The sequence below is a fragment of the Phyllobates terribilis genome, unplaced genomic scaffold (genome assembly GCF_046119375.1).
Source record: "Phyllobates terribilis strain yellow unplaced genomic scaffold, ASM4611937v1 Scaffold_3__8_contigs__length_932513732, whole genome shotgun sequence".
Taxonomy (NCBI): domain Eukaryota; kingdom Metazoa; phylum Chordata; class Amphibia; order Anura; family Dendrobatidae; genus Phyllobates; species Phyllobates terribilis.
In genome coordinates this window covers 61,505,625-61,520,269 of record NW_027362763.1, presented here as the reverse complement: position 1 = coordinate 61,520,269, position 14,645 = coordinate 61,505,625, and the positions used below count along the sequence as shown (strand labels likewise).

General features: G+C 44.7%; 1 protein-coding gene across 1 annotated transcript in view; it reads right to left on the bottom strand.

The window, feature by feature from the left end:
- Positions 1 to 5,822: 5,822 nt before the first annotated feature.
- The window catches only part of CYP39A1 (cytochrome P450 family 39 subfamily A member 1), a 141,520-nt gene continuing 132,697 nt past the window's right edge, over positions 5,823 to 14,645 (bottom strand). Inside the window, exon 13 of the mRNA XM_073673922.1 lies at positions 5,823 to 5,946. The gene's annotated coding sequence lies outside the window, so the exon portion shown is untranslated. The remainder of the gene's footprint in view (positions 5,947 to 14,645) is intronic.

Sequence of the window (14,645 nt, the reverse complement as noted above, 5' to 3'; positions counted from 1 at the left end):
TTTTCGGGCCTTAAAAAAGAGGGGGCGTAAAGGGGGGGTACTGTCCCGGGGGGGTACTGTGCTCCTGGCCCGGCGTCTTTCGGCCCTCCTGCTGCTGCTGCCGGCGCGCGCAGCTTCCCGAGCACTGTGCTTAGGGCGCGCGCGTGCTCCCTCCCTCTTAAAGGGGCCGCGCGCGCCGTCCTAAGGAGTCCCCGGCCAATGGCCGGAGGACCTCTCATATAAAAGGCACCTCCTCCAAAATGGAGGTGCCCGTGCAAGGTTGTAGCTCTGTGTTCTAAACTCTGCTTCAGCCCTCAGGTCCCCGCTGCTAGCCTGACTACTAGTCCAGTCCGCCAGCCTGACTACCAGTCCAGTCCGCCAGCCTGACTACCAGTCCAGTCTGCCAGCCTGTCTACCTGTGTCCGCCAGGGTAGTACACTCTCCAGCCCGACGGTCTGCCTACGGTCCTAACCCGCCAGTCTGTCTATGGGCCAGGCTTGCCTGCCTACCCGGAGAACATACCAGTTACCTGCCGTGCCTACCAGCCAGCCTACCTGGAGGCTCCTGCCAGTTACCTGTGGTGTCTGCCAGTCCGTCTTCCCGGATCACCCGTCAGCCTGCCTGCCGTGCTCATCTGCTGTACTGGTCAGTTTCTGCCTTCTGACCCGTGGGAGTCACCTGCTCTAATACCAGGACTGGTCCAGAGTAGCACCTGGTCCCTTGGGCATTTGAGTAACTCCCAATTTTTGGCAGCCCTTGCATTCACTGCATAGGCCAACACTATGGGAGACCCACTTCCTAATAATGGGAACATTGTTTTCAGGAGGCCCTCTGACCTCCACGTCTTTTCCAAGGGGCAATGGAGTGCCTCCAAATTTTTGGCAACCCTTGCATGCACTGCATAGGCAAACACAATGGGAGACTTACTTTCTAATAACGGAAACATTTTTTTTCAGGAGGCCCTCCTCTATGTCTCTTCCAAGGGGCATTGGAGTAGGTCCAAATTTTTGGCAGCCCTTGCATTCACTGCATGGGCAAACATTATGGGAGACCCACGTCCTAATAATGAGAACATTGTTTTCAGGAGGCCATCCTCTAGGTCTCTTCAAAGGGGTATTGGGGTGCATCCAAATTTTCAAAGGGGTATTGGGGTGCGTCCAAATTTTGGGCAGACCTGCCACTCACTGCATATGCAATAGCAGTATAGGAGACCCACTCTTTAGTAATGGGAACAACAAAGCATAGCCGGCTGATGGCTCTCTAAGAATAGCGAGGGCTAACTGCTGGCCCTTTAAGAATAGTAAAGGTCGCCTGATTGCCCTATAAAAATAGGCTTTGTGACTTTCAGAGTCCCTCCTTCATAAATGAAACAGGATGTGTCTGATCATGTCTCACACACCACATGGCCAGATAAGGTTGTAAAATGTTAAAATGATATTTCCTGGTGAATGCATTTGTCATGGTTGAAAGCAATGTAAAAGTGCAAAAAAGCATCAAAAACGGTACGTGTGAACATAGCCCAAGGTGTGGAGGAGTATTTTTGTTTTTGGTTATTTATTTTACTTTATATACAAGTCATTACCCTGGAAAGGATGTTCCTTAACATATTTCCCAGGAAAATCCATTTTGGTTTCGTTTTTGTATGTTTTATTGTGAGTCCGTAAAAGTGGCGTAATACTCTGACAACGTTGGCGACATCAGTGACCTAGGAGTCAGAAATGCTTCCTTGGGGTCTTCCCCATGCTGTCCCCATGTCATTTGAGCATTGTTCCCATCGATTTAGGCAATTTTTAGGCCTTTGCAGACCGCCGGCGGGAGCCGCCTGAAAAATGCTCCAGTTTCCCATAGACTTACATTGGGCTCGTTGCTCGGGTCGAGCACCCGAGCATCCCAATTTGCTCGATCCGAGCATTGAGCACCCAAGCACTTTAGTGCTCGCCCATCACTATACGTGACCTGTTTGACCGCAGTATAGACAGAAATGAGCAGGTGCTTCACGTACAATTCCATCCTTGGACTCTCTGCAGGCCCAAATTTGCATGGGTTTACCTGCCTCAATAGCATGAGAGGGAGTAAACACAGAAACAGTCTGAAATGTGTCCTTATCCCTACGACGTAGGTCCAGGCTCACCACCAGAGACATGGCCTCATCCAGGGACAGCGAAGAGGGACTATAAACCATCATTATCACATATTTTACTAGAAAGACCCTGGCAGAATTGACTGTGGAGAGCTAGGTCATTCCAGAAGGTCTCCACTGCCAGCGTCTCAAGTGAGAGCAGTAGTCCTCCACTCTACGATTTCCCTGAACCAGCCTGCGGATCATTGATTCAGCAACCGCAATTTTATCTGGGTCGTCATAAATGAGCCCCAGAGCAGAGAAAAAAAGCATCAACAGAGAATCCTCAGGCAAAGAAAATGCCCAATCCTGAGGTTCTCCACGAAGCAACAACAAAACAATACCCACACGTTGTCTCTCTCCCCCGGACGAGGTAGGACGGAGACAAAAAAGCAATTTACATAAAGCAAAAAAGGTGGAAAACTTACTTCGGTCCCTGTCGAAACAGACTGATAATTTTACCTTAAGGTACCGTCACACTTAGCGACACTACAGCGATCCCGACAACGATACGACCTGACAGGGATCGTTGCTGCGTTGCTATGTGGTCGCTGGTGAGATGTCAAACAGTCAGATCTTCACAACGACGCAGCAACGATGCGGCGACCCGTAGCGACCTGAATAACAATGCACGCCTATGTGTTTCTGTGTCTGAGTCGTCAACAAGGTCGTTGGTAAGGTGTCAAACACACCGATGCATGCTACCCAGCGGGACCTCAACGATCGAAAAAAGGTCCAGGCCATTCCGACACGACCAGCGATCTCACAGCAGGGGCCGGTCGCTGCTACATGTCAAACGTAGCGAGATCGCTACTGAGGTCGCTGTTGCGTCACAAAACTTGTGACTCAGCAGCGATCTCGCTAGAGATCTTGCTTAGTGTGACGGGGCCTTTAGGCTCAGGTGACTGATTAGGGTGGAGTAGAACCTGTGGGGGGGTGGAAAATGCAAGCTGTTGTTGCTGCTTGATGTCTGCCACTTCCAAAGACAAAGTCTATAATTGCACGGTCAGGGCTTCCATGATGACTTCTTGGCACACAACAAATGCAGTGGGCTGGTGATAATGTTATGACTGTCCGAGCACATTCACATGGGTAACCTACAAAAACAGGAAGACAAATACCTGAACCTGACATGTCCCTGTTCAAACTAGGAAAGGCCCTTCTCTGACCCTGCCTGACCGCTAAGGTAACACAATGGCGCCTCTACTTGACGGCGGCTTACCCTTAATGTCCTTAGCAGCTCCTACGATCGCTAGTGTTGCGGTTCCATAAGTAGAAAAGGAATCATACACAAAGCAACTGCAACCAACACAAACTACAGCACAATGAATGAATCCAACAAAGACTATCACCAGCCGGAAACACCAGTTGGAGAAGGTATTTAGCGCTGCACCCAAAAGGTGATAGGAAAGACAAACAAAAAGCAAACAAAACCAACAGAAACAAAGATAACAGAACTAAAACACCCCAAGAAAATGTGTAACTGTTGTGGCTCAGCGAAAAGAGACACAGAACACAAAATCAAGGGTTCGAATCCAGAAGCATGACATATACTATTAGTTTTCTCATATGGGCCAAAAGTACCTTTTGGGCCCCACTAAGCTCCAAAGCCTGGGTGCTATAGTTACTACCCTGGAAAGTCCATGAAAGGTGGACTTACTGTGTGAGCTGCTAGATATAAGTGGTTAGGTTGGTGGATGGAGGGCCTGGGCAGAGGAAAGTAAAAGTTGCTGTTGCTGACATCATTGGTTGGCCCGGAGGACAGGAGTCATGATAACGACCCGTGCGGAGCCGAGGAGGTGGGTCGTGTGCCAGGTAGGAGTAAGACTTGCTGGTTCAGTGTCTTTTGGGTAACGGGCCTGGAGTATGTGAAACCAAGCAGTTGTGGAACCACTCTAAGGGGATACTCCAACACTACATGGATCCCCTTAGATTTTGCTAGCTTTGCTGTGATTATCGAGATGGAGAGCCTGCGTAGGTTCACAAAGGGAGTTGAGGATAAACAGGGCTCCTTTGTTCAATTTGGCTTCTTATGTAATCTTTGCAATTGATCCACTAAAATGCATGCCATATGGATGGGGTTAATATGGCATCCGTTCACACGTTTAGCTTTATGGACGAGTCTCATCTGAAAAACTGAACAGACAAGTACATGCTGTCATTTTTTTCATTTTTTAACACATGGACACTTGGTCCATGTAGGAAAATTCTTATCTAAAATAGCCCATCACTTACATTGATCTGTGTGCTGTCCACTTGCTATCTGGTTTTGCCTATGGAGAGCACACAGGCCAAATACAAAGTTTATAGGTACCTTTGACATTAAGAACTGATTTTTACGTATGTTAGTATGATAATTGAGTAAAGTTTCAGTCTGCAATCTTCACTGCTTCATTCATTTTCAGACCCCCTAACATTCATTTGCAGTCTGATCCAAGATTCAGATTTTTCTCTTGTGGGAGTCTCTCTGCCAGTAATATAGGCTGGATGTGAGCTCTGAGTATATCCAGGGTCCTGCTGCTCATATATCAGCTCTATTCTGTGATTATATACTCTTCCTTTGCTTTCCTCCTTTTTTACAGCCTCTTTTCTCTGTTCTCCCTCTGTCCAAAGTGTGGAGATCAGTGTACAACCTACTCACCCTGCTGCTATCTTTAACACTGAGAGAAGGGAGGCCGAAAACCCCAGACTAGCTACTAGTCTGGTCAAGCTGGTTAGACAGGTTTGCATTATTGACCAGTACTCTTGAGAGTCAATCAGTTATTGTACTATTCCAGTGCCTTGTAACCACAGGGTCAGCAGGATTTCCCAAAATGATTGCCGAGTACTAGACATGAATTATTAGAGCGGAAATTCACTTTTGCTTTTAGCTTTTTCTTTGATATAAGCAAGTATGAATGGAGGCGTCATAAATATATACTGGACAGCTGAAGAGAAGTTATAGGAGGCAGCATTACTGTACATTAATATTAAACAGGATCAATACCCTTAAAATGATGACTGCATTACCCTCACTTTAGTCATCTATTTCTGTACAATGCATATATATCTTAGCAGGTCAATTTCAGTTTAACTCTTAAAGTGAAGAATGTCCACCACTTTCTATGTTACACATACTTTGCTGATTATAATGTATCTGGAGCACAGACTTGTTATATTCCCTGTATAGCCATAGCATGAAATGATAAAATTCTGCTGCCTTGGAGTCACCACTAGAGGGAGCAAATGAGTTTACTGAATACAGATTTAATATGGGCTTCAGTGAATGCTGTATTGTAAGTCTGTATGCAGTAAGCTCCATTTAGATACCTGCAGAAGGGCTTATAGGACACAAAAAATATTGAGTTTAGATGTCCAAAGGGTTTTGTGACTCTATACGTGGCATTGTGATAGGATAACACCTTTGCTGAAAATCAGTATCCTAACAGATCTGCCTTAATAAAGTGCTATTATTGTAGTGGAAGTGTCTAGTAGTAAGAGCAGCTCAGTCAAGCAATGGTAGACCATTCATCTTACACCATGGATTGGTTGTAAAAGAAGTAGGATGTTGGTGTGTCCCTTAAAAAAATAAAAAATAATAATAATATATATACATATATATTTTTGATTGGTACAAGGATACAGGCATACACAGATAGTTCAGGAATAATTTTACTAACAAAGAGGCAACATACTTGATTGTTACAATCTCTAAAGAGGCGACAAACTTGGTGGTTCCAGGTAAATAGTTCATGTATACAACAAGAGTGGGCTTGGAAATCTCTTCAGCAGGTCCTCTTTTACTCTGGCAGTCTCTGTGTCACTCTCGCCTTTGATTGGCATCAATGCATTGTTATAGCTCTTCGGACCTACAAGTTCAGACATAGTCAGGTATAAGTCCATATGTTCTCTATGATATGGATAATCTTAGCCTTTATGGCAGATGCACTCTTCACTCACAGGAAAAAGACTCCTCTCCAATCTGTGGTGGCAAACATTGCCATGTTAAACATCATATTCACATACAGGTTGGTTGGTCTCTCTTATCAAAATGCAATAGAAATACAGGCTGGATCTACTTGCTTTCCTTTTCTATTTTCCTTACTATAGCCCTGGTGTGGTTCACCATATTTAGCAAATGCAGCTCACCCCTACTTCTAGTTAGCTGTGATGTAGATGCTCTCTCTACCAGGCTCCACAGTTCTCCTGCCAGGCTGTCAGTCTATATGTTTGACCTCTACTGGTGGGAAACAGAAACTTTTTATGCTTTCTGTCACATTTTCAGGGTCAAGGGCACACAATCTAAAGCCAACCCTACGCTGTCGCAGTTCTGAGCTCTTTAAAGAACATAGTGTAACCTTCACTCCTATTGAGCTGCACCTCATTACTCCTAATTGATCACCCACATTTGATACCAGTGGCATCCTGTTGGGTGTATATCACAGTTGTCACTAACATGGTATTATAACTATGTACCATGCTTATTCGTCACCATTTTTTGGTACCCCTCTGTGGTTGCAATCATCGTCATGTCTCTATATTCACTGTACTCTCATACAGGTGGGCTGGTCTTCTTCATCTGGGACAAATGAAAGCAACAGAAATACAGGTTGGGTATACCTGCTTTCCTTTACTGTTGTCCTTACTATAGCACTGGGGCAGCATACCATATATAGTGAGTGCTGCTCACCCCTACTTCTATCTAGCTGTGATGCAGGCACTTTTCCGGTCTCCACAGCTTCTCCACCTTCTGCGAGGCTGTCAGTCTGCTGTTAGAACCCTCCTGTTTGTTTTTTCCATCTTGTGCTTTGCGGTCACGTGACCATCTGCCTTTATATTCCAGCTCCGCCCTTGTGGCTGGGCTGGACTTCAGTGTTTAACTGTTTCTCTAGCCTGGTGCTTCGGTGCCTTTCTCTGTCAAGTTCGCTTGGTCCTCTGGGACCTCTAGTACATTTTTGTCAGTTTGTCTTTTTGGGTTCTGCAACAACTTCTCTGTTTAGGAGGTGTCCCATTTTTGTCCCAGTCCTTAGTTCTTTTAGGGACTCCACCCTTTATTCTCTATGTCTTCAATCAGACTAGCCGAGGACTAAGGCGGGTATGTTCACTAGGAACTGGCAGCCCGCCACATCGTAGGGATTCAGCTTAGTCTTACTGTAGGGACAGCTTTCCCCTATCTTTCCTTAGGAACAGGCAGCCCGCTACGTCGTAGGGATTCAGCTTAGTCTTACTGTAGGGACAGCTTTCCCCTATCTTTCCTTAGTACTTGTTGCAGATCATAACAGTAAGTTCAGCCCAAAAAACTAAAAGGAAAGAAATTCGGGGATCAGTATGGTTTCCGTCCAGGATTTGGCTCAACGCCGGCAGGGATGGTCTCTGGAGGTGGCCGAGCTTCAGCAACAAGTGAGTAAATTATTGCACACACTTCAGGAGATGGGCTTCAGAAGTTAAGTGGAATGATCCTGCGCTGAGATGTTTATTTCTTGCTGTTCTGAGTGAAAGGGTTAAGGATTTGCTAATTGCATTCCCTGCACCTGAGACTCTGCAGGATGCTATACAGTTAGCTGTTCGTATAGACAGGAGACTGAGGTACAGGGTGAATGAGGTAAAGACTCCTGTAATGTCAGTTCCTAGTCCCCAGAAAATCTGCTCTGACGGCAATGTCACTCCTCTCTCAGGAAAGAGACCGGAGGTTTACCGAGGGATTGTGTCTTTATTGTGGTAAAGCTGACCATTTGATTAAGTATTGTGAGCGTCGTTTAAGAAAAGACAAAAAAAGGTCAGTTACGCCCGCATAGCTTTTTTACGCTCTGCAGAAGTATTTCTTTCTGGAAGTACTACTTTGCAGGGAGATTTGATTGAATTTCATGTATTTGTGGATTGTGGCTCAACACTTAATGTGATTGATAAAGGGTTTTTGGAAAACTTTAAATTGAAATCCAAACCTTTGTCATCACCTATTTCTGTGGTTGCAATTGATAACACTCCTTTGAAATGGTATCACAAGACTGCTGCATTTCCCCTCACTATCAATGGAGTTCACCAAGAAATTTTGGACTTGGTTGTTTTGGATAATTTGCCCTCTCCGGTTGTTCTAGGATTGCCTTGGTTAAGACTGCACAATCCTTTATTGGACTGGTCTACTAATGTGATTAAGTCTTGGGAGTCCGAAGTGCTATGATAAATGTTGTAATGGTCGCATTGCGGCTGTGTAAAAGGGGGAATTACCTGTACCTATTCAAGATTTTTGAAGGTTTTTTTCGGAGGAGGAGTCTCAAGTTTTACCTCCTCATAGGGATTATGATTGCGCCATTGAGTTTATTCCGGGAGCTACTCTTCCTAAGAGTCGCTTGTTTAATCTGACTATCCCTGAAAGAAAGGCCTTGGCGGAGTGCATACAGACTAGCCTGGCTGCTGGTCACATTAGACCTTATAAGTCGCCTGTGGCAGTTGGATTTATCTTTGTTAAAAAAAAGGACGGCGGTTTACGTCCATGTCTGGATTTTCGTGAAATTAATAAGATTACCGTACGCAATTCCTACCCATTGCCGTTAATTCCTGACTTGTTTAACCAGTTAGTGGGGGCCAAGTGGTTCTCTTAAGATTGATCTCCGGGGGGAATACAATTTGTTACGAGTGAAGGAGGGTGATGAATGGAAAACTGCTTTCAACACTTCGGTAGGTCATTTTGAGAATCTGGTTATGCCTTTTGGTCTTACCAATGCTCCAGCATTTTATCAGAACCTTATTAATGACATCCTGAGACCTTTAATTGGTAAGAATGTGGTTGTGTATTTAGATGACATTTTGATTTATTCGCCAGATCTGGAGTCCCATTGGAAGAGTGTACGTGAAGTTTTGCAGTTATTGAGTGATAATTCACTCTTTGCTAAGCTGGAGAAATGTGAGTTCGCTGTGCAGAAAATTAGTTTTTGGGGCTACATTGTCTCCAGCGAGGGCTTTGAGATGGACCCTGTGAAGGTTCAGGCTGTGCAGGAATGGCCTAGGCCTATTGGTTTGAAATCTATACAGAGATTTTTGGGTTTTGCCAATTATTACAGGACATTCATTAAGATTTTTTCTGTAATTGTTAAACCTCTAACCGATCTCACCAGGAAAGGTGCGAATACGACCCAGTGGACTTCTGAGGTCATTGAAGCGTTTAAGTATCTCAAAGAGAGGTTCAGTTCTGCCCCTATCCTTATACAGCCTGACGAGACCAAGCCTTTTTTGGTCGAGGTCGATGCTTCATTGGTGGGGGTCGGAGCAGTTTTGTCTCAGGAGAACAAGGGTGGAGTACATCCTTGTGCCTTCTTTTCGAAAAAAAATTCGGAAACCAAACTGAATTATGATGTTGGAAATCGGGAGTTGCTGGCTATTAAACTTGCATTTGAACACTGGCGTCATTTTTTGGAAGGCACTAGATTTCCTATTCAGGTTTTCACAGATCATAAGAATTTGATCTATCTGGATGCTGCCAAGCGCTTGAATGCCCGTCAAGCTAGGTGGGCACTTTTTTTTTCTCGGTTTCATTTTTCTGTTACCTATATTCCTGGTACTAAGAATGTTAAAGCCGATGCTTTATCTCGTAGCTTCTCTCCTACGGTCGGTGCCGAGGAGGAGGAGAGCATTTTACAGAAAGGAGTTGTGGTGGCGGCTATGGACTCCGTTTTGGAGAATGGGATTCTGAAAGCTCAAGATGATGCTCCATCTAACACTCCCCATGGGAGGTTGTTCGTGCCTAGAGCCTTTAGGAGAGATTTGTTTGTGGAGTGTCATTAGTCTCGGTTGGCAGGTCATCCAGGAATTTCGGAGACTAAGAGACTTATCAGTCGCAGTTTTTGGTGGCCTGGATGGCAGAAGGAAGTCATCAAGTGGGTGCGTCAGTGTACTGTGTGTGCTAGGTCAAAGGCTTCACATACTCCTGCTGCGGGGTTGCTTTGCCCTCTGGAGGTTCCTAATGCGCCTTGGACGCATCTCACCATGGATTTTATTACTGATCTTCCTGTGTCCGAGGGTTTTACTGTCATCTGGGTGGTCGTGGACCGTTTTAGTAAGATGTGTCATTTGGTTCCATTCATTAAGTTGCCCTGCGCCAAGACACTCGCTAAGGCGTTTGTTAAGGAGATTGTCAAGTTCCATGGCGTTCCCACGGATATTGTTTCTGATAGAGGACCTCAGTTTGTGGCTCGCTTTTGGCTTGCTTTTTGTTACAGGTTGGGAATCCATTTGTCATTTTCGTCTGGTTATCATCCTGAGTCTAATGGACAGACTGAAAGAAAGAACCAGGATGTTGAACAGTTTTTGCGTTGTTTTGTGGCGGACAATCAAGAGGTGTGGTCTGAGTTTCTGCCTCTCGCAGAATTTGCTTTTAACAATCATACATCCTCCTCTGCTGGGTGTTCTCCTTTTTTTTGTTGTACTGGGAGACATCCGTCTATTGGTTCGTTCTCCAAATTGAGGTCGGCGGTGCCGGAGGAGGAGAATTTTTCCGGTGATTTGGAGAGAGTTTGGACTGGTGTGCATTGCAACCTTCAAGAGGCTAACAAGAAGTCCAAGAAGTATTTTGACAGGAAACGTAAGGAGGTTTTGTTTACTGTGGGTGACATGGTTTGGTTGTCCTCGAAGAACCTGTGGTTGAGGATTCCCTCTAAAAAACTGGGTCTTAAGTTTGTGGGTCCATTTAAAGTGCTTCAGGTTATTAACCCGTCTGCTGTTAGGTTGGATGTCCCTACTTCCTGGAAGATTAATCCTGTTTCATGTTTCTTTGTTGAAAAAGGCTGACGTATCTGATAGGGACGCCACTGTCACAGTTCCTCCTGTGGTGGAAGACGGCGAATATGAAATTTCTCGTATCTTGAATTCTAGATGGCATAGAGGGAGATTACAGTATCTTGTCTCCTGGAAGGGTTTCGGTCCCGAAGACAACTCCTGGGTAAGGACGGATAATGTCTCTGCTTCTAGGCTTGTTAGAGCTGTCCACAGGAGGTTTCCGGATAGGCCTGGGCCTGGAGGATCTAGAGGATCTTCATAAAAGAGGGGGTACTGTTAGAACCCTCCTGTTTGTTTTTTCCATCTTGTGTTTTGCGGTCACTTGACCATCTGCCTTTATATTCCAGCTCCGCCCTTGTGGCTGGGCTGGACTTCAGTGTTTGACTGTTTCTCTAGCCTGGTGCTTCGGTGCCTTTCTCTGTCAAGTTCGCTTGGTCCTCTGGGACCTCTAGTATATTTTTGTCAGTTTGTCTTTTTGTGTTCTGCAACAACTTCTCTGTTTAGGAGGTGTCCCATTTTTGTCCCAGTCCTTAGTTCTTTTAGGGACCCCTCCCTTTATTCTATAGGTCTTCGTTCAGACTAGCCGAGGACTAAGGCGGGTCTGTTCACTAGGAACAGGCAGCCCGCTACATCATAGGGATTCAGCTTAGTCTTACTGTAGGGACAGCTTTCCCCTATCTTTACTTAGTACTTGTTGCAGATCATAATATCTGCATGTCTGACCTCTACTAATGGGAAACACGAAACTTTTATGTTCTGTCACATCTCCAGTGGTAAGGACAAACAGTCACAGTTCTGACCACTTTAAAGGACAGTGTTTTTGCAACCCTTGCTCCTAATGAGCACCACCTTAGATTTCCTAACTACTGACTGTGGTATCCTGTCGGTCGAATCTGACAAACTGCTGCAGAACGTGGTGTCATAAACATATACCATGCTTATTACTCACCATTTTTTGGGAAGTTTTTATGGTGGTTTAAGTGTATTTAAGAGATATTGTCTAGAAAAATATATGGTTACCAATGTAATACAGCGGAGGTCTCCAATATGTGGGTGATAGACTATCAATTTTGTTGGACATTGTAGTTTTGCAAAAGCTGTGGAGCCACCAGTTAGGGACCAATCAGTACAAAACAGCATGACACTTCTCTGTCTATGACCTTCTGCATCCAATTCTGGGCATCTCTAGCTCCATAAGGCGACATGTTTCTGCCAGGCTGGTGTTGGTGTCAGATGATTTCGCAAAGAATCATTCCCTCCACTCATGTCATTTTTTATAATGGGCTCATTTATTATCTCGTTCACGTGCACAGATTTTCATCCAGCAATCAGCCTGCATGAGGTCCTAAATATTTCAGAAAGGTCAAAGACATGGTAATAATGCTGGAAATGGCAGACTTTTGAAAGCCCGTGTTTGAAGAAAGATAGAAGTTGATTAATTTACACAGAATGGAAAGTATGAAAGCCATGAGGAACATGGGACAAACCGGGGCAGATATGACATTTTGCATCTCATTAACCCTTGCATTGCTTTGGAATAGCCTGCTGCCTTAGAAGAGAGTTCATCCTGAACAGTGTCATATATAATAAACTTTTAGTTCGTAGCAGCACTTAGGAGGCATTATTACAGACAAGGGGCATTTTTACTGTAAGGGAGGACATTGTTATATTTTTGAGGTGCACAATTATGGCAGCACGGAGAGAGAACTATAAATGTGTGCAATCCAAAAATGGGCACTTTTACAGTATGTGACACTAAGGGGGCACTATCTCTGCATGTGTGGGAACTATTAGTGTTGTGGTAGATCGTCTCACACACTTGGTTGCACACAGAGGTACACAGGAACACTGTCTCTTTAAATCTTTTGTGGTTTATTAAAAGCACTGCATAAGCCACAGCATTGTTAGCAACACAACGCCCTTCCCGGCCTAGCAGGAAAACAAAACACAACGTATGGCACAGTCCTTGTTGCTATGGGTAACCACCTGTTTAAGGAACAAAAACAACCCAAGGTTTAGCTTTCCTTAACATGAACACCACAGCTCCAGAGATTGTGCCTCCAGGCCCTCCCCACACCAAATGCTCTGAAAGGCTGTGATTTTTTCCTCATAGTTCCTCCCTTTCTACAGGTGTTTAATTACCCGAGCCCTAAGATGGCTGATTAACTCACTCGTGTGCTGGAACCTTTTTCCTATATATAATTACTGCAGCTATTAATCTCAGTGCTACATATCTCCCCTCCAGTACTTTGCAGCATCAGTGTCATAGTGTGCAAAGAGCAGTATTATAATGTGTCGAAAATAGGGTGAATTTATACTGTGAAGGGCAAAAAGGAGGCACTGTTACTGTGTGGGGAGTACTAAGAAGGCACTGTTACTGTGTGGGAGTACTAAGTGGGCACTCTAACTGGGTGGGATTAGTAAGCGGACACTGTTACTGGGTGGGAGTACTAAAAGGGCACTGCTACTGTGTGGAAGTACTAAGGGGCACTGCTACTGTGTGGGAGTACTAAGGAAGCACTGTTACTGTGTGGGAGTACTAAGGGGCACTGTTACTGTGTAGGAGTACTAAGGAAACACTGTTACTGTGTGGGAGTACTAAGGGGCACTGTTACTGTGTGGGAATAATAAGGAAGTACTGTTACTGTGTGGGAGTGCTAATATCTAATATGAATAAATATTTTGCAGAGTACAAAAATGGGCTCTATTTATGTGATACAAAAGGGACACTTTTACAGTAAGGGGCACTATTACTGTGTGCAGTACAAAAGGGGGCGCTATTTGTCGCCCTTTTTTGGGGAGGGAAGGTGAGAGGATTTACTTTATGCCCCTGTATTTTTAAGCACCCTAGCATGTCCTCATTGGGAATACCCCTTTAAATAGCACCCCCATCCTGGTCTGGGAGAGATAGGATTACATTAGAACACAAGGTTCTTCTCAGAAACAGATGACAATACGAATATTGCAATTTTCTCTTCCTGGGAGACTGCGGAGGTGTCTGCGTCCTGTGTCTCTGGGGCTGCGGGGATGATTCAGCATCGCTCAGGTCTCCAGTGCTCAGGAGATTACTCAGCACCGAGCCCAGGGAAGTCCCAGATGTATAACCCACAGAAAAAAAAACACCGACATTGCAGAACTGTTCACGTAGAATCAGCGCTTGTCCTCTACCAGCGCTGACTCCGCACCCAACACTGCAGGTGCTGCTGCTACAATACGGCATCCGCTGCGGCTGAACGCGGGGGGATAAATGGCATTAAATTAATTAAGTTGTATTTTAATGACATTGTTTTTTACGTGTTTAATGTGATGTAAGCTACGTATTTGAGCTTTTACTTTAATGGCTGGAAAGTTTTAAAATATTTTCCTCCAATCCACCAATCCATACAAAAACTGCGTCATCTTTAAGCCTGTCTAGTCTTGTAGTCAATGTTATGGGGGAGTCTGTTCTGGGGTCTGTATTAAGGAAGGGACATAGACGAAATCCAAATGAAAAGAAAAAAATGTTTCTCTTCTTCCACCATACCCTCTTGTACTATTAAACCATTAATTTTCTTAGATACTGTTTAAAATAATGTGTTATACCCAAAACCAACTAGATTATTAAAGTGCAGGTGGTGGACTAAGTGCTTAACGTGTGGATTGTCTCAATGCTCCTATCTCTAATATGACAGCCATATTTCTCAACTATTCTGTTGCTGAAATAGTTGTGTTGGCGTTGACCATCTTATTTGTGCAAGTGACAGTCACTATACTAGTTAAAACCTAACACTTAAGCCCCCTGATATGTCAATAGATCGGA